The following is a 27,382-nucleotide window of genomic DNA, read 5'->3' on the forward strand; positions in this document are numbered from 1 at the left end:
GCGTTGGTAGGGGAGGGTTGCGTTGGGGTTGGATCGTTACTCAGCTTCAGGGGAATTTCCAAGAGGGGGGAATAGTTGACAAAAATATTTTCATTTGCTAAACTTCCATTCTTGATGTGCTTCCTTATCTCCAACTCCTCCAAGCAGTCCATCCTTCTTCCCTTTTTCTCAAGGTGGAGAATTTCCAATGAATTGAATGAATTTAGAATGGATTTTCACAAAGTAAAGCCAGAAACAATCGAGTTTAGATAGATATCTATTATATTATTTTTATTTTTTTATATCTTACTGATATCCTTTTGTCTAGTTTTTGTATTCCTCGAGTTAAATTGATAGTGAAGACAATTTTGACTGATATTTCTGGATTTCACCATATCTTCAGTTGACAGCGTGTTAGTTAAGGGGACTAGTGAAATACTGTATGTATATGTCTATGTGAAATATTGTAAATAATGTATTTTCAGGAATGTTATATTTCCAAAAATTTCCTGAACTCCCCATTTCCTGGGGGGAAGCACCACAAATCCCCCTCATCCCCCCCCCCCCCAAAGCGCCCACATCCCTCCCAAAGCATATTACTAGTTACGCCACTGGAATTAACTGTTTTTTAGGTTACAATTCGTAATGGAATGGAAAATAGCACCAGAGCGGTCTCAGAATTCTGAAAAAGTGCTAACTTAAAAACATATCCATTTAATAATATCCTTGTAGGTGTGCTTGTTGTGCTTGTTAGTGCTGTTTGACATCGAAGGATACCATGAATGAAATCATCACAGCTATTGTTTAAAATTCCCACGCCTGCAATAAGAATTGGAACAAAGTTATTGGTTGAGCTGCATGGTGCCTATAAAAAAAATTCTGAATTAGACACTTCATTGCACACATCCTCAAGTAATTTATGGCGCTGAGAGGTCAAAGAACTCCCTTTCTCGCACCAGACGTTTAACGGCTTTGCATATTGGGTCCCATGGAGTCCCTTCCGTGCTTTGAATGGTCGGAAGCCTTGCTTCAATGGCAGAAATGATACTCACGGAAGCACATGATGCTATTGTGTGGATAATGGTCCTGAGTCAATGGAAGGGAAAGCCGTGGAAGTTTTAACTCGCGTTCTCCTCTTCGGGAAATGTCTTGAAGCTGTCGCCATTAGGATAAGGTCTGTGGCACGAATGATACCAACGTGATACGCGTGATTTAATAGGGTGCACGATTCCATTTCATCTAGACTGCCGGTTGAAACAGTTTGTCAGACCTCAAGGGTTCATCTTCGAAGAAATTCTACAGTTATTCTTGAATTATTCTCCCAATTATTGTTAAAGTATTCTAACGATTAAGGTAAGTTTCCTTAGAGTACTTAAGAAGTATCCTGGAAGCCTCCCCTTCCTTCATGTACGTACCTTCCTCTTTAATTCAAAGTAAGGCCTACTCCCTTTCATTCTAACTAAAAATCCTATTCTATCCCTCCTTTACCCAACATTCTACCCTCTAACACCGTTTTCAACATCCCCTCCGCGCTAATTACTCGTTCCATCCATACCTTCTGTCTCCTCCGTATCTCATCTAAAAGCCTCAACCACCGTGTTCAGCACTTCGTCGATCCTACTCCTCTCCGTCCACTTCACCTTCTCCATTCTTATCCACACCCACATTTCGAAAGCCTCCAGCGTTCTCTCGTCCTCTTTCCTAATTTTCTATGTTTCTTCCATTTAAGGACTTCCAAAATAATTTTATGTTATCGTTTTCTTTTAATGGCTTAGAGTCTAAGAGCATGGCGAAGTAAATAATTCTGTTGTTTCCACAACGATTTAAGAAACTTTCTTTTGCCGCTTCACGCATCAGGTAGAAAACTGTGATTGTAAAGTCATGGCATTTAGTATTTATAAAATATGAATTGTTACATACATATCTATAAATTCTGTTCTAAGCATTGAGCTCAATTTATAGTGAGCGGGCAGTATTTACTGTGTACATGTATTATGTGTACCTCAAATGGCAATTAGTTTTATTGTGATGGTACCTCTTTTCCCTTAACTTTCCAAGATAAAATAATGAGGATAATATTGGCGTATGTGCGTGAGGTAAAGTGAACGTGAAACTCGAAACCGGTTGAACTTTGAGTTTGACCTTTGTTGAGTCGATGATTTCGCCCGATCGTTTATATTTCTTCCTAAATGTGAGTGCACTGATCTAGCATTTGAGGGTGAATTTTTATTTGTGCATTAAAAGATTTGGTGAACGGGTATCCGTGCACAAGGTGTTCAATTTTCTAATGTTAAAGCAACGAAAACAGGTTTCGGTGTTTCTGCGGTAGCCAGCTGACATGAGTAGTTTTGGTCAATATGTCATTGCATTAGTTAGGTTTTGACTGATCATGCGTGGTCAATGAATGTTCATTGAAGGATTTGATTAGGAAAAAAACCTCAAGCAGTAGTGAACTTCATGTAGGTATATACCTACTCTTCGATACGAAGAAATATATCGACACTGAGAACTATCGACACTACGAGAAGTATGAACGAGGAATCCTAGTTATTAGGCACGTTCTAAATACAGCTTACTCTAGTGCTGTAAAATGATTGTTCCAAATATTTCCAGCTGTGGCGTGTCCGTGAGCTCGTCATATTCAGCTTAAAAACAATTTTAATTCTAAAATTAACCGGCATGTTACTGTAAAAATTGTCTAAATAGGTAGATATCAATTTTTATTTTGATTTTTTTAATATTTTGCTGATATAAATGTCTAATTTTATAATTCCTCAAGCCTGTCACCACTATCTTCGCGATGTTACGGTCGGTACTTGGAAAGTAATGGTGTTCAGACGCGTGGTGAATATAGTATCCCTCTCATCAGCACCACTAATAAGGGTCCATTGTTTTCACTCCACCCCACGCTATCTTAGCTCCATGTAAAGCAATCGTGAACTATTGTTAAACGGTGTTTCCGAAAGTTTGACGACCCATCTTTCCTTCGGTCCAATTCCTCGGTCCACAACTGCTGATCTCACGTTAGCCAACCTCATGCATACCTTTCTCTTGTCCGCTATGCAACGGATATAGTGACGGGAAGCTGCATTACGCCCGACAAGAGGTGTGTACTATTAGAGTTACATAACATCCGCGAACATGGTATTCCTAGATTCAAGAATCCGTGAGATTGTATACGAAGTAAAATTGGGTAAATATTCTCATTTTTATTTATTCAATTTCGTCAATCAAATGCTATATTATTAGAGAATGATTGAGATCCGTATGTTATTGGTAACTATTTAATTGGCTTAGCTTTAATTGGCCACGTTTTAGATACTTGGTGTTTGTTGGCACTTGAAAATGCTCTTAAATAAGATGAATATTTTCATCTGATTTTACCGGCAGTCGTTAGTAGCTTGTAAAACGGAGAGGAAAATTATCATTTATATGTATCTTTTTCTTGTAACCATATTATCATCTCCGTTAAAAATTTTCTCACATTTAAGCCGTTTTTGTATTATTATATTTTCTCGTATGTCTTTTTTCTTCACGATCCCGCAATATTAACGGTAAGAGAAACAGTCATCAGCACTCTCTATCTACGTGTGAGTCGGAGTGAATAATTTTTCTGTATTTTGATCTTGTAAGAATTGCGTTATCTTTTTAAAGTTTTATCCTAATCTTTTAATGCAGAATGGCACGATTGATAAAATCCAATTTCTGTTCAGCATTCCAATCGGCCGTGAAAGCTGTTTTACTCGGTTTCTTATTTGTAATAAAGCCATGCGTGAAGTCTTATGTGAGAGAAAGCAAAGGTAATCCTTAAGATGTATACTGTATAAATTCTTGGGGAATCTTATGAATAAATGTGGGTGAATTAGAATTTGCTCTAATTATATCCAGACAAATAAAAAATATTTAGGTATTCTTTTCCCAACGTCTTGACATGATTTAAACAGTATCACATTCCGGAACTGGCTTGATTTTTTTGTTCCCATTCCCAGCTATCTCGATCTATTGTTTGTGTTTCTTTCGGGAGTTCGCTCGCTTTCGTATGAACGCCATTAGGGCCATTTCTCTGCGTATACATACGTACTCATATGTCGGGATACTTAGCGAAAGTTGTGAGATATTTGAAGCGTAAGAAAACTTTCTAATGAATGTCGATCATTAAACCAGGGAAGGACTGTAAACAGTTAGGGAGATGTTCTCGTTTCCGTGACGGCCACCCTCCCGAAATTTTGGCCTCTTGAGTGGCAAAGTTTTTGATGAATCCGTCACGGTTTTCTTTGTGTTTCGCGTATGCTCACGATTCTCATAAATTTGATGGCAGTTGCTCTCACTGGCTGAAATACTGTCAATTCAATTAAGTACCAATTTTGACAATATTCCGTGCTGTTCACAAAAGTTAAGAATAGCCGTATTCAGTGCTGGTATGCTTTTCTTTTGAAGGGCTTCATTAACAACCATAGACGGTAGATCTAATGTCAATCATGGCCGTTATGAAGTCTCTCCAGTCGTTCTAGATATTACTCGACTACAGCGCAGATTCTTTGATGCTAATATTTTAAGAGTACCTACTATTAATGAAAGAAATAATTATGAGTCGTAACCAATGTTGTTACTGCTCCAAAATTTTGATCATTTTGGTCTTCTATGTATATTGTCATGGGCATGTTTTCGTTGCAGTGTCGTTTATGTTAGGTTTTTGCGTGCATGCATGTAATTTTCCACATTTTTTACTCAGTCATATATTTGGCTTTCTCTCTTTTAGTTCATTATATGAAAAAATACAAATGTAGAGATTAAATATATTTTACTTTTTCAAATGCTAATTCACATGCTCATTTTTTTTCTACCGGTGGTTAAGTTGTTATTAAATGAATAATTGTTTATTGTTTCAGTCTTTTCGGATTTCTTTTTTAATGTATCTCCCTTCGTACTTGAAGAAAATATGTTGGACTTTCCCAATTGTGATAGCCCTTGCGATATGACGGAAATCTGCTCTCAATCGCTAAGTATAAATTTCACCGACACATCTCGAAAGCTACTTTTTTGCTGATACAAATCGACGTTGACCCTTGGTCATTGCTGGTGAAACACTGACCACTCGTTCATCGTCTATCATTAAAAATAATTTGCTTATTCATGCAGCGACTTTAGTAATGATGGTGAGGCTTGTTATTGATAATTAGTAGAGATACGTGAAAATAGCACTTTCATTTTAATTTTTTATAGCATTTTGTAGGATCTATTTTTTTATCTATTTTCATAATGTATCACTAGTAGTTGACAACAAAATGTGATGAAACACAGTTATTGGAAAAAATTCTTAATAGTTTAAATAATTATGGGGTATAACAATAATAAATTAAGGAATAAAATATAAAGTAAATAATTAAAAATGATATTATTAGCCTGAATATCGTTTACACAAGTTGAGCATCAACATTGAACAAGTTTCAACACTTTCTTCCTTCAACCGGTTGCGTCTGTCAGTCACACTTAGATTGTACTGGCTGAAAAACCTCACTACATCCATGATCCTGACTGGTTTCCAAATTATGTGGAGTTCACCATTACCAAATTAATTTTTTTCTAAGCGCGTGGCACGAAATATTTGCTCAGCATCGAAGAAGGGTTCGGCACTAAGTTTACGAATTTTGCCAGCGCAAAGGCAATTTTGCGTTTTAATTATCATAAAAGTCCTGTCATCGTACCTGTATCGCATTTATTCACGTGTATCGCATCAATATCGCATTTATCATGTATTCGATTTTCACGTATCACTAATAATAAGTTTTGCGCATTTGCTGTGTCTGGCGCTGTTTCGTAGAGATTAAATTGGAACACGAAGCCAAACCATGAATGTTTTCGTTCTAGGTGCTGCTACGCGATGGAATAATGATGGTAACATGCGTTTGTATGTGTCATTAAATCTGATCATAGCCTCATAGACTGGTCCCCTGAAGGTCTAACTTAATGTTCATCACTTGATCACTCTTTATTGCTATGTCGCTTAGGTAACTTACCGCAATGCATGCGTAACAACGCATACTGACGCATGCAAGTGCTTTATGTGTTAATAATGCTTTCGCTACCACGCCATTGCTGTTCATTTGCATATTTGCTGGCCTCGGTGGCGGCGGGGTAAAGTTCTCGCCTGCCAAACCGAAGGTCGCGGGTTCGAGTCCCGCCTGGATAAGTTACCCCTTCCCAGGGCATGGATGTCTGTGATTAGTAAATGTTATCAACCCCGATGTAAAGGCCGAACAGTGCTGTTTTCGGTGGTGTGTGAAATAAATAAATAAATATTTCTTTCCTATATTTGAAGCCGATTTTTGGATTTCTGGCTTGCGTTATCAACTGGTTGATGTACCGTAGCGTGATGTTACGTAACGTTGTAGTGATTATTAAGGAATCGGAATAACTTGCATAATTCTACGTCTCCTCTTGTTGACTCGGTTCCATTAGCCATGACAACTTTTAAACATTTATCAACATCCTTGAGTTTAAAGAGAGAAAATAATGGTAATAATGCTTTCTGATATGCTTTCGCGTTCCATACATTGTTGTCTAATAGTACTTGTGTGCATATAGAAGCAATTTTGTACTTCTCAGAGGAAAGGGATAATTATGCCTAGGAGAGCGAAGCCGTCAATTTTGTTGTTGCTGTTGTAACTTGATTGATCTTTAATAATTGTGATGAGATCTTTCTGTCTTCTCAATGATTTTTTGCCAGAAAAGACATCTCTCAAAACGTTTGCGGAGGCATAAATTCCTCAATGTCGATAATCTGTATTCGTTACTCAAAAATAAAGCACTAGTTTTACATAAATGATTGTTACGTTTTTTTATTATTTCTGCCATAGTATGAATCCTGAGATTTCAGTGGTTTCTATGTTGCCTTTATGGTAAAAGTTAACCGGAATGAGTTTCACCGATCTATGATCTTTAGTAAAAATACTGTGAAAAACTACGCATCAAATTACATAATAAAGGTGCACAAAATGTACTTCCATGCATTTAAATGTTAAATTGTTAACTTTAAAATTCGTTTTCTACTGTAGTGGCGTTATAAATATGGTATTTTATTTTCAAAGCCATAACCACGGTAATTAATACTTTTTTTGAGAGGGTAAAACTGATTTCCCACAAAATATAAGTGAAGGCCAGCCAAAGTCACAATCCGGCCATAGTTAGCGAGGTTATCGACGAAGTTGCCTTATGAAGGAGATCCTGTTACCGGTGATTCTTCGTGGATCATTGAGAGTCATTGAGTGTGAAAAACCACACTTCCTTTGAGCTTTCTGCTGAATGTATTACCTTTCACTGTCGTTACCGTTGTGCGATTTCAAAGAGAACGTGAAGACAGAAGTGAAACTGTCTTCGTATTTCCGATTTTACATAATGTGTTGACATTCGGAAACATCACTTCTCGTTAACATTATGGAATACAGTCCATTGAAACGGATTTGCGCCGAGTCAAGCCCAGACAGAACGATATTTCTTATCCCGATCAATTTTTTGCTGGCATGGTGTCGAAGGAAAAGATAATTTAATAAACTTTCCCGGAAGACAGAGCTTCGTGGGCATAATCCACCGGGAGAGCCTGAAACACTTCGTAGGAAATATTTATGCCATTTTTAGGCAAAGAATTTTTAGGTATAGATTTTAGGCATTAAATATAGAATTAAAAAAGGTGGAGCTTACCTTGACGCGAGGTTTCAAGAGTATACATTTTTATATTCTGCAATCAGTAAGGTTGCATGTGTAAAGCACCAATTAAATTTAACATGGGTGTGTTTATAATGTTAAGTAAAAAGCAAGTTTTCTACGCGCTCGATCTCTGAAAACACTTAACCATGTGAAAAAAAATTCAATACCGTTTTTGCGATTTTAGCTGTAGGAAACAATCTCAAAATAGGCGAGATTGGGCAATCGTATTATTGATACTCGTACAAAGCTCTTGTTTAATAAGGCTCAAAGATTAATCATTTCAGGCAATGATAATCGCACATTTTCGTCCAACCGTAATTGTTTAATATCCTTAAAAATCGAGAATATAAAATAATATGTCAAAAAGGATGGATTCCCAAGAAAAATAGTTTTCATAGTTACTGCATAGTGCATGCAAAAAAGTTTGCGTTGTCATGGCTCAGTAATTAAGGAGTTGCGACTCCATGTTTGTGAGCAAGAAATGGTTAAAACTGCCTCCTGAAACACCCAGGATATGTCAGGCTCAATGCACAAACGAATCAGAAATGTTTATCGGCGGTGTTTTGAGCGATGCTTCATTTGCGAATTGTTTTGCCTTGTTAGTGAGTTCTGAGGAAGGAGTATGGGAGGAGATGTAAGTGGATGCATATTATCCATGACATTGGGGCTCTCTGATTCGTTATTACTGTATTGCAGCCATTTATATGTGTCCTTCATATAAAAGCAAGGCATAGAAAAAGTGACTATGCAGTTGTTTTGAAAACTTCCGTCGCGGAATAGCGCCTATGAGGAGTTTATTTTCCGAGAGTGGCTTCGTAAGCACGACCACCTTCTCCTGTGCCATAGTATGGAGTTGAGATGCTAACTCTTCTGCTCAGTAAACCCAAACTGAGATTTGACGCAGTAGAAGATGGCTTAGTGGTGTAACTGGTGCACCTGGCCGGCAATTGGGATATCCTGGTTCGGATCCAGGCTAAGCCAAATGATTTTTTTCATGGCGAACTTTATCTTAGTTGTATATTCCTTTTTGATTTTTGTTAATGTAATTCTCTCCCCTTATCTTGTTCATAGCATGAAAAGCTCATTAAAATATGTTACCGATATTGGTAGATTAAATTGGATTATTTTGCGAATTTAAGCGACTGTCCCCCTCCCAAATTGAACATCCCTCTTCTAATACCACTTGGACCGGCTCACTTTCATTCTGTCTATTGATCCTATTCTATTCGTCCTCCTTCCCCGCTCACCTTACTCTCTTTCCCCTAATCTTACTTTAAAAATCCTCTCCCACGGTCATTACTTGCTCTATCCAAACCTTTTTTTGCCCCTTATCTCCCCCAGAGGTTTCCTGTCCTCCCCCACCTTTTTAGCGCATTCATACCTCTTCCTCTCCGTCAATTTCATCTTCTCCGTTCTATCCAAAGAAATATTCTCGTATTAAATCTACTCAAATGAATCTTTGGTCTTTATTTCTCTTTGCGGAGTGATTTTCTTGTTGATTTAAGCGTTTTGGCCATGAGCTCTTTTTTAGTTGCTGCATTTCCATAAATACTTTTTTTGCCATTTTTATCTTTCTATGCTTGAAAAACATTTTTCTTCCTCGAAAATTAATCCCACCTCGAAGCTGATTGTGAGAATGCTGAAGTATGGAGAAAGTGGATATTTAACTCATTGATTTGTACAGTTGGTTGCTTGCTCAATGAAAGTTCAGAGGCCAGTCTGCTGGAAAGCTGCAATTTCAAGGAGTGTGAACTATGTAATTGCCCCCGCATATAATTGGAATGGAAGTTTAACTGCAGACCTTCTTTCCGTGGCCAATTAAAATAGGTGGAGCTCCACGGACTTGAAATATAGCCATGATAATATAAGAAGGAGAAAATATTTTCCAAGAGTTATTAATTTTGTTTTTTGTCTAGTAAATTATCTTAGCCTCATTTCCTCGTCAGATCATCATATATTACAACTTGCGATCGCCGAACTTAAAATAATTCAAAGGAAAATGATACCGTCAAATTTTCTGAGGCTAAATGTTAACAAATTAAAGACCTATATTCGATTTCAAATTTATGGAAAATAAAAATCCTTACGAATATTCAATTGTTATAAACAATTTGACGTCTCATGAAGATGCTCATCTAGGAGAATGAAATTTAACGGATGACTCAGTTCATTATGCTGCATTTCCTTATATTTTTAATATATCGATGCCTATCTAAGTATTATTATTCGAATATAGCTTCGGATAACATCATGCCCAGTGATTCTAATCCATGTGGAAGGATTAACGAAGCTCTATGCTCAACCTTACATAAGGTATAGTTTACCTGCGTTCCGTAAAATTAGTTAACTTATTCGGTAAGGTTTCACTCATTGCCTTAAATTCGTGAGATTTCTTTCGGTGTAGACCATTGACTTCAATTAATGGTTTACGGTCGCTTTTCCAACTGTACGCAGTTGTGACTAGTCGCTGCGATATATGTCGCTGCCCTTGACCTCATCGCTTCTGTTTTCAACCTTGTATTACTTGTTGGCATTGCCGCTGAGATTGGCATTGAAAGAATTTCATTATCCTTCCCGACAAGGAAGTTTTTCTTACGAATAGATGTAAGAAACTTCTGGGGAATCATATCTTCAAATTAGACACATCTTACTTCATGCGGTGTTGGATTCTCTTACCAAAGTTTACCAAAACCGACTCCAGTGATACATCTCGTGTAATAAATTATAATTATGTCAAATACTATAAATCCATTTCTTATGCTAGTAGGGCGTTCTGACTGTTCATTAAGTTATCCATGTCTTTTCAGCCGACACGTTTTATTGACAATTCGTCATTTTCTCCTGGAATGATAAATCTGGAGCGTGGGAGTCATAAATTTCCTAGTGAATCTGTCCATGAAGTCGGTCTTCTTTCAGTATCGATGCGATTCGCTCTTATTGTTAGCCCGCCGTTTTTGCTCCAGAAAAAAGATGCTCCCAATGAATGGGACGCCTGTGGGAAAAAATGTTAAGTGGTTCGGCGGCTTTTCTTTCGGCAAGGTGTGAATGGAGAGTATTAGAAAGCCACCGTCAGCCTCTGTTATAGTTTCTGGGTTCGGGTGTTTTTTTTTTGTTAGATCTCACATTGCGGATGAGGTGACGGATAAAAATTGTGTGCTTGGGATAAATGTTTCCCAAAAAGACTTGACCAAATTGTCCTGTACTTCAGATGTTCAACATTTAAGCCTAGCTATTCATATTTTAGCCGCTTTTCCTTCATTTAATGTATGGATACTGGTAGCGAAAAAAAGTGGAAATTCTTTCTCGTCGTCGTCAGTGAAAAAGTTTGGCTCATGGGGGATCGAACCCACGACCTTCGCGTTATTAGCACGACGCTCTAACCAACTGAGCTAATGGGCCTGTTGTATGTAGTGAGAGCTTATTGCTAGTAGATAACGATGTGGAAATGACTGAGCTAGTTTATTTGGGGATTAGCCGTAGCTCTTCTGATTTATATATTTTCTTCCTCCTTTGAATTACTTTGCCGTACGTCCTTGTATCATTTGCCTCCTTGGATTTTGGAATGCATTTGTCTGAGTGACGATAGATTTCGAATCATCATCATCATCGTAAGCCAACAATCCTAAGATTTGTTTGCCGCGGCTCTCCATTCGTCTCTGCTTTTTCTCTTCATTCTTTTCATAGTTTCGTATTTATTTACGGGAAAATTACGAAAGAATTCTATTTTTCCTGCCATGTTAAAAATACATGTTGCTATAGTAGTGTGTGCACTATTTTCGTCTTTCATCCCTCATCCATAAAACATTTATGGCATTTTATTTTCGCAATCCAGATTCAAAGAGTGATATTAACCTCCTCAATAACATTTTTACTTTTAGAATGGCTTTGAAATTCAGGAATCATTCAATACCATCGCATTTGTTTTAAAATTTCTCGAACGCAAATGAAAAATTTGCTCGAAATGATACTTCGAGCCCGTTTAATGTAAAAAAAATCCGAAATGTAGCGTATATTCACTGTCGTTATGTGCCGGAGAATAATTTTTTGTACCATGCCTGTGTTGGCCATGGCTTTTGCTTCGTTGTCGGTGGGCCGTTCTCTGTCAATGGAATTGAACTGTTTCTCTGGAAGCACTATTTTTATGGCAAATGAAAGAATAAACCTTATAACGTTCACTAATATAATATTTGAGAAAGCACGACCCGGGCCACATATCATAGTTACATCGTCAGGTCCAATGTAAACTATGTTATGAAACCCCGCTCGTTGTTTTTCAAATGTATTAGTGAACCCAACAAAGTTTTTTTCTTTCATTTTGAAAAATGGAAAGTTTTCACACAGTCAAACATAAAATAATCAGTTATGCCGTATTGTTATACAATATGATCAAGGATATTATAACTGTGGTAAAATTTTATACAATAATGTTGTTTATGTGTATCAATTTCTAACATTACAATGTCGCTTAGTTCTGTATTGCTCGTTCTTAGACGTAAAGAAATTGATGCATTTGATTTTTTAATTTTAATATTGATAGCAATTAGAAATGGCAGGTTCCATCTATTAATGAAAGTTTGTTCCTCTCCGTTTACTTGGCACTAAATCGCCTCTCTGGACCATATCGTATGTATCAGATCGTTTTCATACTCTTCCAACTAACAAACTTGACACCGTGACTGAGTGGGGTAGTTCCTTGCTGTCTTGCTAAGGAGTCGGGTTGTTCACCCTAAAACTTTCGCTTCTCCCGATCTCGACCGTGATATATTCATGAAGCCCTAATTACCGCAGTTCCACAATTGAAACAGGTGTTAATAATGGATCTCTTGTTGCGGTTTTCCGGCTGCTCATAGCGTAGCCATACATGAAAGGAAAGGTTTCATCGAACCGATTCGAAATCATGAGGCGTGTACTAAATGACTCCAGAAGAAGGGTGCAAAAATGAACTTTCAGTGGAAACAGTTTCTCTGCTCAGTATTGACCGCTCTCGTGCAAAATTGTTAAAAGATCTCTTTGAGTGCTCCGAAGAGAAGAATGTTGTTGACTGATTTGGTTGATACTAAAGGGATCGTTGAATTTTTAAAATTGAAAGAAAAAAAAGATGAAATTGATATAGTATACGTTACGTACCGCATTTTTGGTGCGTGCGTAACTTAATAATCATAATTTCCTTTCTTTTTCTTCAATTTCATTTTTTAGGATTCACTTTTCAAAGACCAACGTGTTGCAGGGAGACACTCTACTGTCTGAAGATATGCCGATATAGACCTAGTATAGGAGCCTTGATACTTTTTTTTACAATTTGTGATTTTTTTTAACTAACGATAAATATAATATACCAAAAAGACTTGACCACATTGTCCTGTACTTTGGATGATCAGCATTTAAGCTTGGTTATATTTTAGCCTCTTTTCCTTCATTTAATGCATGGATACTGGTAGCGAAAAAAAGGAAGTGGAAATTGCACCTTTCTTATTGCCGTCAATGAAATAGCTTGGACCATGGGGGGATCGAACCCACGACCTTCGCGTTATTAGCACGACGCTCTAACTAACTGAGCTAATGAGCCAGTTTGAAGTATTTCGAGCTCAGAGCTATGAAATAGATCTGAGGAGAAGATACAGCTTACCCGTTTGTTGATAGATACATAATTGCATTACTATCTTCGTATTTCGATCTGTCCGTCCTGCTACGAGTATGAAGTACTCCGCTGATTATTCTGGCTGCTGCCGTGTCTGGTAATTTCCTAATAAGGCCAGCATCTGATTCTCCACAACCTGAAGGTATGCTGAGAGACACCCGGTTTAGGAGGCATAATATTGTACTGCGTTACATTGATTTTCGTGCGATGGTTAACTATAAATTTATCTAGGTAACATGACCAATTAATCTGTATTGTGGTATATCGACGCTTTGGCGTAGTGATACCATTTCTGTTTCTCCATCGTTTTACTTTTGGCTAAGGTTAGTAATAGGTATCGGAGGTTAGAAACCGAAAGTTAAAGGTAAAATTTATTTCTGCTTGCGCATCGAAAACTTTGCCCTACGGGAGATCAGACTTACTACCTTCGCGTTGTTTTGCATTACGTTCTAGCCCATTGAACTAATGGACCCTTTAATTATACTGCGAGCTCATAGCTATCGGATAACGGTGAGAAGATGGCTCAAATTACCGCTATGGGGATGGATAATTGCATCATATATCGCCCCTACAATTTCGATCTGTTTTTCCCGCTTTGATTTACTACGCTCTAGTCTGCGCAGCGCATTGCTCCTCTTCTTGGTTTCCGGAATATCTCTCTATCACACTCACTCTATCACAGCTGCGATATATTCTGTGATATGCGTTTTAATTTCGTAACGTATTTGTATCTGATACCTTCAACCTTTAATATGCGGTGGTTAATGATAAATCTAACTAGTTAACATGACCAATTAATCTGTATTGCGGAATATCGATTCTGTGGCGTAGTTATACCATTTCTGTTTCTCCATCACTTTACAATTTTAGCATTAATTTCGGCGGCTAAGGGTGTTCAAGGCTTAGTTCTCTCCCGTTCGTTGTTTTTCCGAAAATTCTCTTTAAACTCGCTGTCTAATAGCATGCTGAATATGAAAGCTGCTTCTTAGACATTTAGTTTTCCAAAAATGCAGCAGAAAGTTGAAGTTATGGTGATATCTTAAATTGGAGTCTCAATATTGTATATACATAATTTTCAGTAAATTAAATATGATAGATAACCGCATTAAATTTAATTGTACTGCTTGCGTCGAACGGACATCTAGAAAAAAAATTTGGCCCATGGGGAGATCGAACCCACGACCTTCGCGTTATTAGCACGACGCTCTAACCAACTGAGCTAATGGGCCTGTTGTATGTAGTGAGAGCTTATTGCTATTACATACCGATATGGAGATGACTTATTTGGGGAGCTTATTTGGGGATACATACCTAATTGTATCAGCCGTTGCTCTTCTGATTTAGATATTTTCATTCCTCTGTGATTTTCTTCACCTTACGTCCTAGCATCGTTTGCCTCCTTGGAATGTGGAATGTACTTATCTGAGTGATGGTTAACTTTGTATCATCATCATCATAAGCCATCAATCTTATGAATGTTTTGATGCAGCTCTCCATTCCTCTCTGCTATCCGCTAGTCTTTTCATAGTTTCGTATTTCTTACGCGGAATTCATAGCTGTCGCATATCGGTTTCATGTGTTAGCCGCGGTCCGTCTGTGAAAAGTCTGCCAATCGCCAATCATCTTCTGGTATGCTTTTTGTTTGTTTGTGATATAAATTTTCGTTAGAATTAATGCAAAATTTGTTTAGGATGCCTTCGTTTAGAATAATTTCAGTTTCGTTTGAAACCTGTTATGGCATATCCCTTTTATTCGCTCAGTTCTACTAATTTAAAGCCTGAATCACGCAATAATTTTTTGCATCCCTTTCGATGGACAGCTTCAGCCATCGCTCCAAATATGGAGGAAAAAAGTGACAGTTATACGCTATCATATTCCGCGATGGCTCGAGGGATTGAAATCCTATTCCTTTTTCTTTATCCGTCGCTGAAACCATCGCTGGAACCTTAGTGTTTAAATTACTATAGGAGGCTCCATTAAGTAGCAGTAATAGCCCTAATGTGAACCCGATCCCCGCTTAGTAAATCGCACTCCAACGTTTGTCGCTTGCATCTCGAGGATCGGTAGGTGTCAATCATGGAGGTGGTAATTTTCTGAATCCGCCGTTTCCGAGTTTTCAGCGTGGTAAAAGTTCCGCCATTTCGCTTGGACAATTTTTGGACTTGGTCTCCGACTGATATTTTGAGGTGCATAAGTTTTGTTCTAAAAATGAACTACACTATTGAAAAATGCTATCGTAATCATTGTTATTTCCCGGTGATTGTCATCGTATATTCCCATCATTCGCGATACTTCTATTAATGTATAAACTCTTCTGTCTGTTAGCCACTTTGCTGGTGGGGATATCCGTGAAAATATGCTTTATCACTGCAATTGTTAGATTTCCGTTGGCTATAGTAAAATTCAATACCAGTATAAGTGCGGGTTTATTGACTAGTTTACTCTCGTAAAATTTTATTTTAGGCTGAGCTGGTTATAGAACGTAACCGTGGTGATTGATAAATATTTTTTTTCCTTGGTAAAAGATGTTTGAGTCATAACTTCGCGAAGCCTGCCAATGAAGTAAGAAAAAAAGATTTACATTGTGCGTTCCATAGTTTATTTTAATAAATAACTTGTTATGACCAAAATTTTACCAAATATTAAGCATTGGCCCTTATGGGATTATCAATGGTTTGGTCGAAGTGGGCGTGGCTAATCCTACCCAAGCACCCCCATTCCGGCCACACTTCGCTCAACGCTCGAAACCAGTGGTGCCCCCACCAGGTATTTACAACCTCCATGATGGCAATGTATTTGGCCTCTGATAAAGCGAAAGAGGATCCTCAATGTCTATTCTGAATGTTTTGTCAACCACTGCGCATTTAAATGAATTTACAAAAGTCGCCACTCGCGTCGCTTGCGGAAATAGTGTTCCGAATTTCACGGGAAAATATCGTATAATTAGGCGTGTTCATCGGAATTTATATACATGATGACGTGATCTATCAATCTCATAACTTTTCTTTGCTAGTCCTCGCAATTACGAACATTATTCTGCAAAATATTGGAATAAGGGTATCGCATTGCATTCATCACCGCGCCGCGGACATTTTGGAAAACCGATAAAAAAATGCGACCGAAGTGGCAACAGAAATCAGCATTGCATAGAAAATGCAGAATTTTGGCTTTTAATTCCCTTCAGAATTTTACCATCAATCAGTCCAATAACGATGCATTATAATCCCGTTATTGTTTTTTCCTTTTCAAACTGATCGATGCAGATAATTCTGCATACTTCACAAAACATCGTTGCCATGACCTGACCGGCCCATTTCAAAATCTTCTCCTACGAAGGAGCCCGTTCATCTTCAAAATTCCATTGATTTTCCTGTTTTTGTCTCTTTTGTGTAGTAATTAATCCATATTTCATCAATAGTTGTGAAAAATCATCAGGATTGCGAAGGAAATGCGCCAAAACAGCCTTTGAGTTGACCACACGATTGCGTTTATTCTCCAATGTGAAAAAACGCGGCGGAAATCTTTCCGAAATTTTTTTCACACCCAAATTTTCGTGCAAAATCAAAACAATTGTACATTGTGATATGCCTGTGGCTTTACCTATATCGCGCACTTTGAATCGTCTAGCACTTAAAACCATATCGTGGATTTTGTCAATCATATTGGGGGTTAGACACTTCCACAGAGCGTCCGGAGCAGTGTTCAATTTTTTGGATGTACGGCCACGTTTCAACTTATTTGCTCAATTGTAAATAACACGGTAGCTGATTTTCCATAAGCTTCATTCAAGTTAGCTTTGATATCTTTCGGCCTTAACCCTTTCAGAAACAAGTGATTGATCACCCCACAAAATTCAATTTTATCCATGTTTGTAACCAAATAAAAGTTGGTCGCAATAAACGGCAACAACAATGAAACTGTGGGATAGATACAGCTGAAACGTTAACAGCAGACTATTAACGAGTGCTACTTTCTATTCAACATTAATTTTTGATACTAAGAGAGCAATTTCTTAGGGATTCTAAGGATTTAATGAACGACCCTCGTGTCATTATGAGGAACGGAAAAGAAGATCCACGCTTTACGAGCATAATACTATCCACTCCAATATTTCCAACGCAAGAGAAGGTAATGCAAAGCATATAATGCCCTTTATCGCGGTATATCTGCATGCCATATGTCCGTCCGCCCTTTTGATCATCCGGGGTGATAGATGCTACGCACTCCACTTGTGTAACTGAGATAACGTTTTACTGAGAAAGGGAGAAAACACTCTTCGCCCTTTTGCTTTTAGTGCACCGATAGGTAGGTACTCACGTGGGCTTGCATGACGCCACGTGTTTGCAATTACCAGGAAAACGATTAATGCCGGTTATGCAACGGAGTGTGTCGGTGTTTTTCGGTTGGATAATGAGGATTAAACTCCCAACTGCCGTTGCCAGAGCTTTCCTATTTTTATAGTTCATCTAGGAAGTACTTCTATCGTACGAATGTGGAAATTGCGTTACTAGGGGATAGGCTTTATGTGATGAGGGAACGCATCACTTCTGCTCGACACTTAGTTTGTTTCCTTTATTCGTGACGTATTACTGAAATTACTCACGTAATGCTGAAAATTTTTGTTCACGTTCATGCTGGTTAAATTGGGAGGAGAATCAAAAAAATTTGGTTCATGGATAAGGCCGGATTTAAATGAAAAGAGGCCCTTTTCACCTCCATTTTTAAATTTGTGAATTACATGAGAGATAATACAAGATTCATGCAAAAACAGAGCAGAGCTTAGTAGCATATGGCACTTCAATATTTGACGCTGCAGTCAGTGAACCTATGAAATATACTTCGGTGCAATCCAGTACGTAGAAACGACCAGACCCATTGGAAAAAAACGCGTTGATCTTAACCAATGCATTTTTATGTTTGTGTATTTGCCATATGCGAATTACTCCTTGTTTTTGATCAGTGTTTTAGTGTCCACTGTTTTTAGAAAAGTGTAATTTTAATTTTGCTAACGATTTTAATGTAGGCCCTTCTTTATCTACAGGCCCTAGGCTGAAGTCTAGTTATCCTTCAGGAAAATCCGGCCCCGTTTATGGATCTATCCATAAACAGGGCCGGATGGAGAGGTAGACCATATCGTTATTTAAATAACTACACTGTGACGAAGGACAGGGAAATTTCGCTTTGTATGCTGATTTTGAAATCACGGTTCCATTTTAAACCTACATCAAGCAGTAGAGAGTCCTTATTAAAATTATCTATCCACGTATATACGATTGTAGCTAACTTTGTCTACATAACAGCCGAAAATACCATCACAAGGACAGAGTTCGATATTTCAAAGGTCTATTTATTTACTTCAGTTGTACGTATCCTTCATCTGATACCCTCTTTCTGTCCTCTATACTGTTGCAAATTACGCGTTTTTCTTCATTAATTCCATTCGCTCTCAACCGTAGTTATTCGGAAAATTATTTCAGTGTTAATGTAAATATTTTTATTCCATTTAAATGGCAAAGTTGGGAAATTAAAGAAATGGGCACTTTCTATTCATTTGCGTCACAAACGTTCTTTTAATGTTAATTATTCAAAAGCAGTCTTGGAGACACGTTGCTTCTATATTTAGTTTTATCGTGGAGTTCATTCGTCAAATTGCAAGAGATCAGCCTTAATGTCCCTTATGTAATAGCTTAAGCAGATAGGCTGTCACTTTAAGTATCGTGATCATAAAGTGACCTTATAAATGTTATTCCTTCTATGCCTGTTGACTCCGCGTTGTCCAATTTAAATATTTGGATAAGCGAACGTATCTGATTGCCAATTGGAAAGACATTTGTTTTGTAGTCAGCGAAATTCTTGCTTTCATTTGTATCAGGCGACTGTGGTTTTCTGGACTAAGTTAAATTGCCAAGGCTGTCACGTTTTAATACGAAACCTTTTGGTTTCCCCAGTGAACTTAGTGTGAAATAATTATATCTCCTTTAATTTGAATGAAACTATGCATCGACGCATGGTTCTTTTGTTTTTTTTTTCAATTCTGCATGTTGTAGGTGTTTTTGAAAAATCAATATATTCTAAGTGATTTTATTTTTGTTTTTTCTTTTCACAGATTTTTTCGATATCGATAGCATAGAAGGCATGCTATTTCTACGGACAATTTTGTAAAAGAGTTCTGATGAGCATTGCAATGAACATATGTAATGTTGTAATGTTTGTACCAATAATTATGCAACTTTATCTTGATATAATTTGTCGGTCGTACTTAGAAGAAAATTATTTTCATATAAGTTCGTTTACTTATTAGTTATAAACTCATTTATTTACTTTTCTGGCAACTGCGATTGATCATCATATTTTCCTTATCTTAATTTCAGGTTTTTCAATGAATTCTTCAATTTTCTCCCTCTATTTCGTGAAGTAGTTTGTCAAGTAAAACGTCAACTGATTGGGTTATTTCTTTCATAAATTCCATGAGTGGGCTTTCGTAGCGGTACGGGTATTATTTATGATTTTTTTTCTTCTATCATCCATTCCCAGCATTCATATGCATTTGAGTTCTAGCCAAAGGTTTCTGTTTCTTATGGAAATAGAAAACTGTAAGCCAGTGGTTTACTATTCATGGCTCCCCATGCTCTATCTGTAGTAAGGCCACGAATTTTCTCCAGTATCGTAAATTTGAGCCAAGTAATGTATTCGATCCCCGGCCGAGTGTATGCAGAAGGTGTTCTTGTTTCATATTTATCCCTTAGGGACGTGTGTACCTTTTCCCCACTCTCGCGTCAAAACCGGCCTAAGATATGAATAAATCTTCTAGTGGCATTGATGCCATATTTCCCTCCATTTTCATGTCTGTCTGAATATTATTTTTTGCATCGTCCATCTTTGAAGAAGTGGAAGCAAATTGATGTTGTGATAGCGATGAATTCTTTGCTCTGACTTCACGGAAGTACGGTACGAAGGAGACGAAACAATTATTTTCAGAACCCTAATATCCAATTATGGTTTACGGTGGATTTTATGCAACGAGATTGACGGGTAAACATTTAAACAGAAAACGCCCAATTAAAGATTACTCCGTTTAACCATTTCTTAAATGGCGGATAATTTTTGCGGTGGAAATGCTGGAGGACGTTGAAAATCATGTAAAACGAAAGCTTTATCAGGAAATTATAATGGCTGGAGACACAAAAATGGAGTAATTCACTGCCAACCGATTTTCATTAATCATTTAATTTATTAATGCCGTAGATGTTTAGAATCATACGCATGTTCAGAGACGGAAATTTCTTCTACAATCGGAAATTCTTCGGCTTTTTTAGATTTCATGACGCGCCAGGGATTTTTCACCCGATTACCGAATTAGAATTCTACGGGAAGGAAACACCGCATTCTTCTAATTATGATTTTGACGGAAGCAGCGAGTGATGCTTGCATTCACTTTACGTTTTTAAGGGTTGTGAACGTCGATGTATTACCACCGATTACTCTGAAAGAAGGAAACGGCAAAACGGGTGAGGAGTATAATGGCTCTCCGTATTTTTTTAAGCGAGCTCAGGAATTTTATGCTAATTTTTTTCGGAAAATCCAGTTTTTTTTCTTTGAAAGTGGAATCTAATCCCTTAAGTTAAGATGACGCAACACATCCTATCGCACCGACGTTTTTTTTTTTTTGTTTTATGTTGATTTGTTGCTCATTTTAACTTACTATATCTTCTTCAAATGTGAACTATGATCAACTCTTTCTGGTGTATCAAATATTAGAAAAATGGATATAAGAAAATAGCGAAGGAAAGTTTTTAAATTTGATATTGAAAAAAATGTTAATCTGTATCTAACATGTACAATGTGCCGGGGTAGACGAGTGGAGGCGTGTTTGATTCCCTGCGAATGCGGGGTCGAGCTTAGGTGGCTGAATTTTTTTTATGGCTGTGGCCTATGCTTGAACCGATACGCAAAATAACCCCACTAGTGAGAGGCATCGGTCTCAGCAGAAGGAATTGATGGAGCAGATCAAGGATATCGAATGTATCCATACATTTTTTGGTAGTTTCTGAGAATGGTTGGTTGTCTGGAGTGGATGCTTTCAATTAAAAAATAAAAGGGCATTAAAAAAAACTAAGGCAAACATGAACCTAGGAAAGCAATAGCTAGAAGAGGTGAACGAGATTTCTTGCATGGGAAGCCGAATTACCAACGATGGACGAAGCAAGAAAGAAATAGTCAGTACAATAGCGTAGCTGAAGAGGGATCTCTGCGAAAAGAGGAATCTTCTTACAGCTGAGAATACAAGCATAGAAGTAAGGAAACAATCAGGTGCTACATATGGGGTATGCTTCTCTATGGAAGCGAGGCTTGGACGTTGACATAAGGAGAGAAGTCAAGAGTGGAAGCATTCGAAATGTGGTGCTACCGAAGAATGATGAAGATAAAATGGATTGACCGCGTAAGTAACGAGGAGGTGCTAAGAAGAGTGGGAGAAAAGAGAAGCATCCTAAAAACTTTAAGCAGAAGGAAGGACAACTGCGTTGGCCACATTTTGAGGCACGATGGCCTGATGAAGACAATCGTTGAAGGGCAGGTGGAAGGGAAGAAGGGCAAGGGACAGCCCCGAATGAGTTTCATAGGACAGGTTATAAAGGATGCAAAAGAGAAGAAATACGTCGCTATGAAAAGGCTAGTGGATAGGAGAGAGGAATGGAGAGCTGCGTCAAACTAATCTTAGAATTGTTGGCTAATGATGATGATTAAAATCATTTTTTTTTAATTCTCCGTGGTCACCAGAGCACCAGAAAAAGGACATTCTACCTCGAAGGGAACTTTAATAAATATTCCGGTTCGTGCCCGTGAGAGACGTGTAATTTTGTCCTTCTCGCCAGCCTTTTTATCGGCCCCCGCATACATGTTTCACTTTCGACCGCCAGACGAATTCGTTTTATTCTCCTCTCTCCTTAATCGCCCTTGCGGTCGACCTAATGCCTCCCTCCGAAGTTCCCGTGTCCGGAAGAGGTCCCACCCCCCTCTCCTGTTCATGCAAATGAGGTCTTTCTGTCTCTGCTGGGAGGAAGGACAAAATAAACTCATATGCGGTAGACGTGCTCGATTGGAGACTTAAGATGGCTCGAATTGTCGACGGACTCCAGTGTCGATGATTTGAATCAAAAACTATTTTTCTGGATGCGATCGCGGATCTCCGCGGAAGTATATTTAAAGTGTGGATTACCTCAGAGTGCCGATTGATTATAATAATAAAAATTTATTACCGTGGACTCATTTTTACTTTGGACATTGATAAGAAAACAACAAAATAATACGTAATCGACAAATAAATAAAGCATTAAAAAATACAGTTCATAAATCCTGAATAATGAGTACACATAGAGTGAATAAACTATGGTCGTCGACAGTAGATTTGACCAATCATCGACAGTTGTGGAGGATGTTTAACTGTCATAATTTTTGTAGAATACCTGTATTTAATGTTTTCAATAGTCTATTGTTTTTATTTTTCGTCCTCAATCGTTGCTGAGAAGCACGAGCTACATGTTAATGTCATTTATCAAAACACCTTTCGATGCCATAAAATGAACTATTCCGATAATGGATAACTATGTGAAATTTATTCCTCTTCCATCACGGAACAAATCGCTACAACGTTATAAATGACAACCATCATTTACGGATATAACCATCGAATCCTGAGCGTCCAAAACAATCGATTACGGTTTCTATTAATCGTAATTTTTATCCACTTCCCTTAGTTTTCAATTGCAATGTTAGCGATAGAAGTCAGTACCTTTCTACTGTTACATTCGGTGGCCTAGACTATCGATGACGATGTCGATCAATGGAATCGACTAGCCTAAATTACAATCTTAAATTTTACGGTAAACCAGCTTGCAAACGGAATTTGAAACCTTTTTAGTTTCTTCGATTGTAATATCGATTTTCGATTCGATTTCGATTTATCGAATGCCTTTATCTTAGTTATTAATCGACGATTTGAAAGCATCGATTATCGATTCGATTTCGATCATCTAATTCATTTTATCTTAGTTATTAATTTGACGCTTTGAAAACATCGATTTCGATTCATCGAATGTTTTTTATCTTTGTTTTCGATTTATGGACGATGTCTCCGGTTTCATTTCCCGGCTCGTCTCTCGCCCGAGGCTCTGCGCCTGTTCGGCCGTATTCTCCCTGCCGAGTCGCTCGATAAGGACGTCTCTCTCTCTCTCTCTGCCCTCCCCCTGCCCTTCGTATCCCATCAACCCCTTCCCCCTCGTACCCTCCCTCTCCCCCACCCCATTCCGAGCGAATACATGTCCCCATCCTCCTTTCCGATTTCCATTCTCCTTCCCTCCCCACCATCTCTCGAGCACGCAAACATTTTCCCCCCATTCCCCTCACAATTTCTCGTCCACTGCCACCGCCGCCACAATACCGGGCCCGTTGGTAGTCCACGGATCCCCCGCCAGGTCTGCTAGTCGTGGCCGAGGTGTCGTTCCGAGCGGTTCGCGTCTTGCCTTCGAGAAAGTCCGCGTAATCGGTTTCGGTGCTCGATCCAGCTTTTTATATTAATCTCACATGTGCGGATCGACGTAACAACCGCGAGGAAAGACCGCGCAAAGTGAGGAAATATTCCCGTGTGTTTTGTACCGCCCACCATATCTTCCAGTGGTGGTGTCGTGATTTATTTTGCTTCACGTCGTGCCAGGTTCCAGATTGAAGTCTTCCTGTGTTAGACGTGTCATTTGGATTCTAATCCACAGTCCGAATAATCCTGACAGTTTTAGTCACACGTAGAGTCATTTTTTCGGTGCTGTCAAGTGATTCCCCACGCAGCCAGGACTTTTCTGTTATTTCCTGAGTGTCATCGACCTGTTTTCGCTCGCCGGGTGAAGCCTGTCAGGGTGCCGGTCGGTGTGTTTCATCGCAGATGTTTGTGTGCTCTGGATTTGTATTATATCCGACTGTGCTGATATCGTTAGTGGCCTGAGCACGCGAAAATCGTCGACGTTTATTAATCGTGTGCAAACAAACGGGGAGTTTCCCTAAGAAGTGGTTGATAAACCAGCTCAACCGAGACGCGGGAAACCCTCTACTCTGCTTCTCTTCGTCATCAAACATCAACTAATCGATGGAAATCCACGCTCCCCATCTGTGAAGCGAGCGAGAAAATTGACGGGCCTGAGCGTGGTGTGCGGAGTCGTATGTCAAGTGTTTGCCGGCCGAACTTCCCGCGGCACGACGTCACCAGACCCCCCTTCACAACATACCCTGCCGACGTAAACAACAACATATCGCCCCTGAGGCGCGGCAACCCGTCGAGCGCAGCTGTAACCCTGGGCATTGGATTAGTTTGCTATTTAGTAACGTTCCGTAAGTGGTAGACAGTTGCTGGTTTGATCGCACAATACTGCTGGGACCTTGGGCGGTTGGATGTGCTGTGGAAATAAATCAACAATTCTCGACTGTCTCTGAAAGTGCCCTGACCAGTCGTCCGAAGTTGAGCGTTTTGGCGCGTGCCGTGAAGGACAGGTCGTTTTTCGCTCTTACACATTTTATTTGTTTTATTTTTTTGAGGCCGAAGGAAAAGTGCTCCAGCGACATCTCTGCCTTAATAATCGGCTGCGGTGGAAGAGATTTCACCCCTCCCATTGTGAACAGATGCCGCTGAACCGGCTCTGAGAACGATATCGATCTTTTTTTCAACGTGGGTGCAGAGATTATTCCATGAACTTGGGGTGCTTAGTGTGACATAGCTCTTTTTATTAAAGTGGTTACCGATAGCAATATCTTTCTCACCTCCGTGGGCGCACCAGTGTATTTGAGTCCGCTCAGGGAACGTCTTCAATTTTTTTAAGCGAGTGGTGAGAAAGACCTGGCTCTTCTTTAGAATGTCCGTTCCGTGATTAGCATCGTTCTTTTTAACGTGGGTGCACTGCACCATTGTTTTTTCACCGGCTCTATGAACAACTCCGCTCTTTTTTAACGTGTTTACGAAGAACAAAATTGCTCTTTTGAACGTATGTATAGGAAGCAACATAGTTCTTTTTTGAACCTGTGTGGGAAGAACGACATTGCTCATTTTTGATTGGCTGTGCAGATGTTAACATCTTCCTTTTTGAAGTTGTTTGCCCAAACCAGCTCCATGAACGACACCTTTCATTTTTGAACGGAGAACGACGTTGCTCTTTTTTGAACGTGCGTACGGAGAGCAACCTCGCTCTCTTTTTTCACACGTGAGTGCAGTGATTCCGACGCCTACGCGTCTTCCTGTCGGCGCTTTACCCGAGGGAGTTCAGCGGTTGTTGTCCGGCGTGCCATGGGCGGCACCGACAGCCGATAGATGCACTCCAGGAGATGGGGCCTCGGCGGCGGCCGTGGAGGAAGTGCCGAGGCCGAAACGGAGACGGCTTTCGAGGCGTGCAGCTACTTCGTGGACGACATCGCTGATGGAGGCGAGTGTTGCCCTTTCGCTCACTTACAGCCGGCGGTCGACTCGTTACATAACCCGGTCTGGTCTCCGTTGACTGGGTGGGCATGAGGCGGGATTGCCGACCACGTGGTCCGCGAACTCAGCTCCGTCTCGTTGTGGTTCGGGATGAAAGCTGAGCCCCGCTGGGGAATGGGTTTACATCGATTGCTCACTTGTCATTCAATTGAAGTTATCAAGTCGTACCTATATTCTGATTCAGTTCTTTAAAAAAAGATGTCTGTCTAGTCTCTCGAAGGAATTAAATTTACCTTCCCAGCATTTTATCTATGACCTTAGCGCCAATATTTCTTTCGCTGTTTTTTTCTTGGTCCTTCGTGTTGTAATCGTTGCTAATTTTGTGTTCTCAGTTCTGTATACCTCTAGGACTTGTTGTTCTATACAATATACGACATTTACCCTTTGCGGTCCAGCGTAGAGCTAGACTGGACAGCCCTAGTGCTAGCATCAGATCCATCGACAAGTTTAAGCTCGACATAACAAGGCACTGCGATTATTCAAGGGCTTAAGGGATTACACATTATTTCAAGATATATAACACATAGAAAGTTTTCCAAGAAAAACTCTTGAATAGGCCATTGATACTATGAAAACCAGTGGATTTTTAATTTAAGGAATAAAATAGGATCATTTAGAGGGCAACAATCAATCATGTCAATTTTTTTCCGAAAATTTATTTAAAAAATAATATTATAATAAATTGGACCGAAAAGTTCAAAATTTTACGATAAATTCAAAATTTGTATTATTTTTGACTCAATCCGTCTATCAAACCATATTCCTGCTGGGGTTCACAGCGAAATCGACTTAATTATTAACTGCGGAATTCTTACATTTTGAACTCGAATTTAATTTTTATCTCTCGGACTTTCAAGTTTCGAGCCAAGTAAATCGTCGTCTACTATTACGATTTCCAGGATTTTTTCGTGATATTTAGATGAGATGCCTGCGAATAAATTTCTTTGTTGATCATGATACCTTATCGTCTGGTCCAGTTGTTTGCAAATCAGTCTTTGAATTTTGAATTCTTGCGGTTATCGACGAGAACATTATGATTTTATGGTACTATTTCAGATCGTACAATCGCAAGTGTAAAAAGGCTCTTTGTAAATGTGAATAATGGCTTTGTATTTTTAATTTTTAATTGCACAATTGCACACACAATTCAGGCTTTTCAATGCGCGCTTGTAAAATTCGAATTTGTAATCAATTGATACCATGAATAATGGAGTGATACAGAATCTTTGATCTTAAGGATTTTTCCGCTCGTCGTGGGACTTATGCTTCCGACTCGTTGTCATCACTAAGGATTTTGTACTTAATACTTATCGGGAAATTTTCGAACCACGTACTTTTCGTTCGTATGTATGGGAAAGGGGGACGTGCGTGATTTCCGGCGGATGATTTGATTTATTTGATATTTTTATATGATATTTGATTTGATATATTTATGACTGAAGTACTTATTTTGAATTTTTAACAGGTTTTATGTTTTTTAAGAACTATGAGGAAAAATTAAATCAGCGATATGAATTATAATTGATAAATTAAATTCATCTTAACTACCT

General features: G+C 38.8%; 1 protein-coding gene and 3 non-coding genes across 4 annotated transcripts in view; 1 reads left to right on the plus strand and 3 right to left on the minus strand.

Moving 5' to 3' along the window:
* The window catches only part of LOC124161188 (leucine-rich repeat serine/threonine-protein kinase 1), a 348,442-nt gene that overhangs the window by 232,317 nt on the left and 88,743 nt on the right, over positions 1-27,382 (plus strand). The window lies entirely within an intron of this gene.
* Positions 11,010-11,082, minus strand: Trnai-aau. The gene has a single exon. It is a non-coding gene; the product is annotated as a tRNA-Ile (tRNA).
* On the minus strand, positions 13,176-13,249 carry Trnai-aau. The gene has a single exon. It is a non-coding gene; the product is annotated as a tRNA-Ile (tRNA).
* Trnai-aau lies at positions 14,477-14,550 on the minus strand. The gene has a single exon. It is a non-coding gene; the product is annotated as a tRNA-Ile (tRNA).

Source organism: Ischnura elegans, chromosome 6 (assembly GCF_921293095.1).
Source record: "Ischnura elegans chromosome 6, ioIscEleg1.1, whole genome shotgun sequence".
Classification (NCBI taxonomy): Eukaryota; Metazoa; Arthropoda; class Insecta; order Odonata; family Coenagrionidae; genus Ischnura; species Ischnura elegans.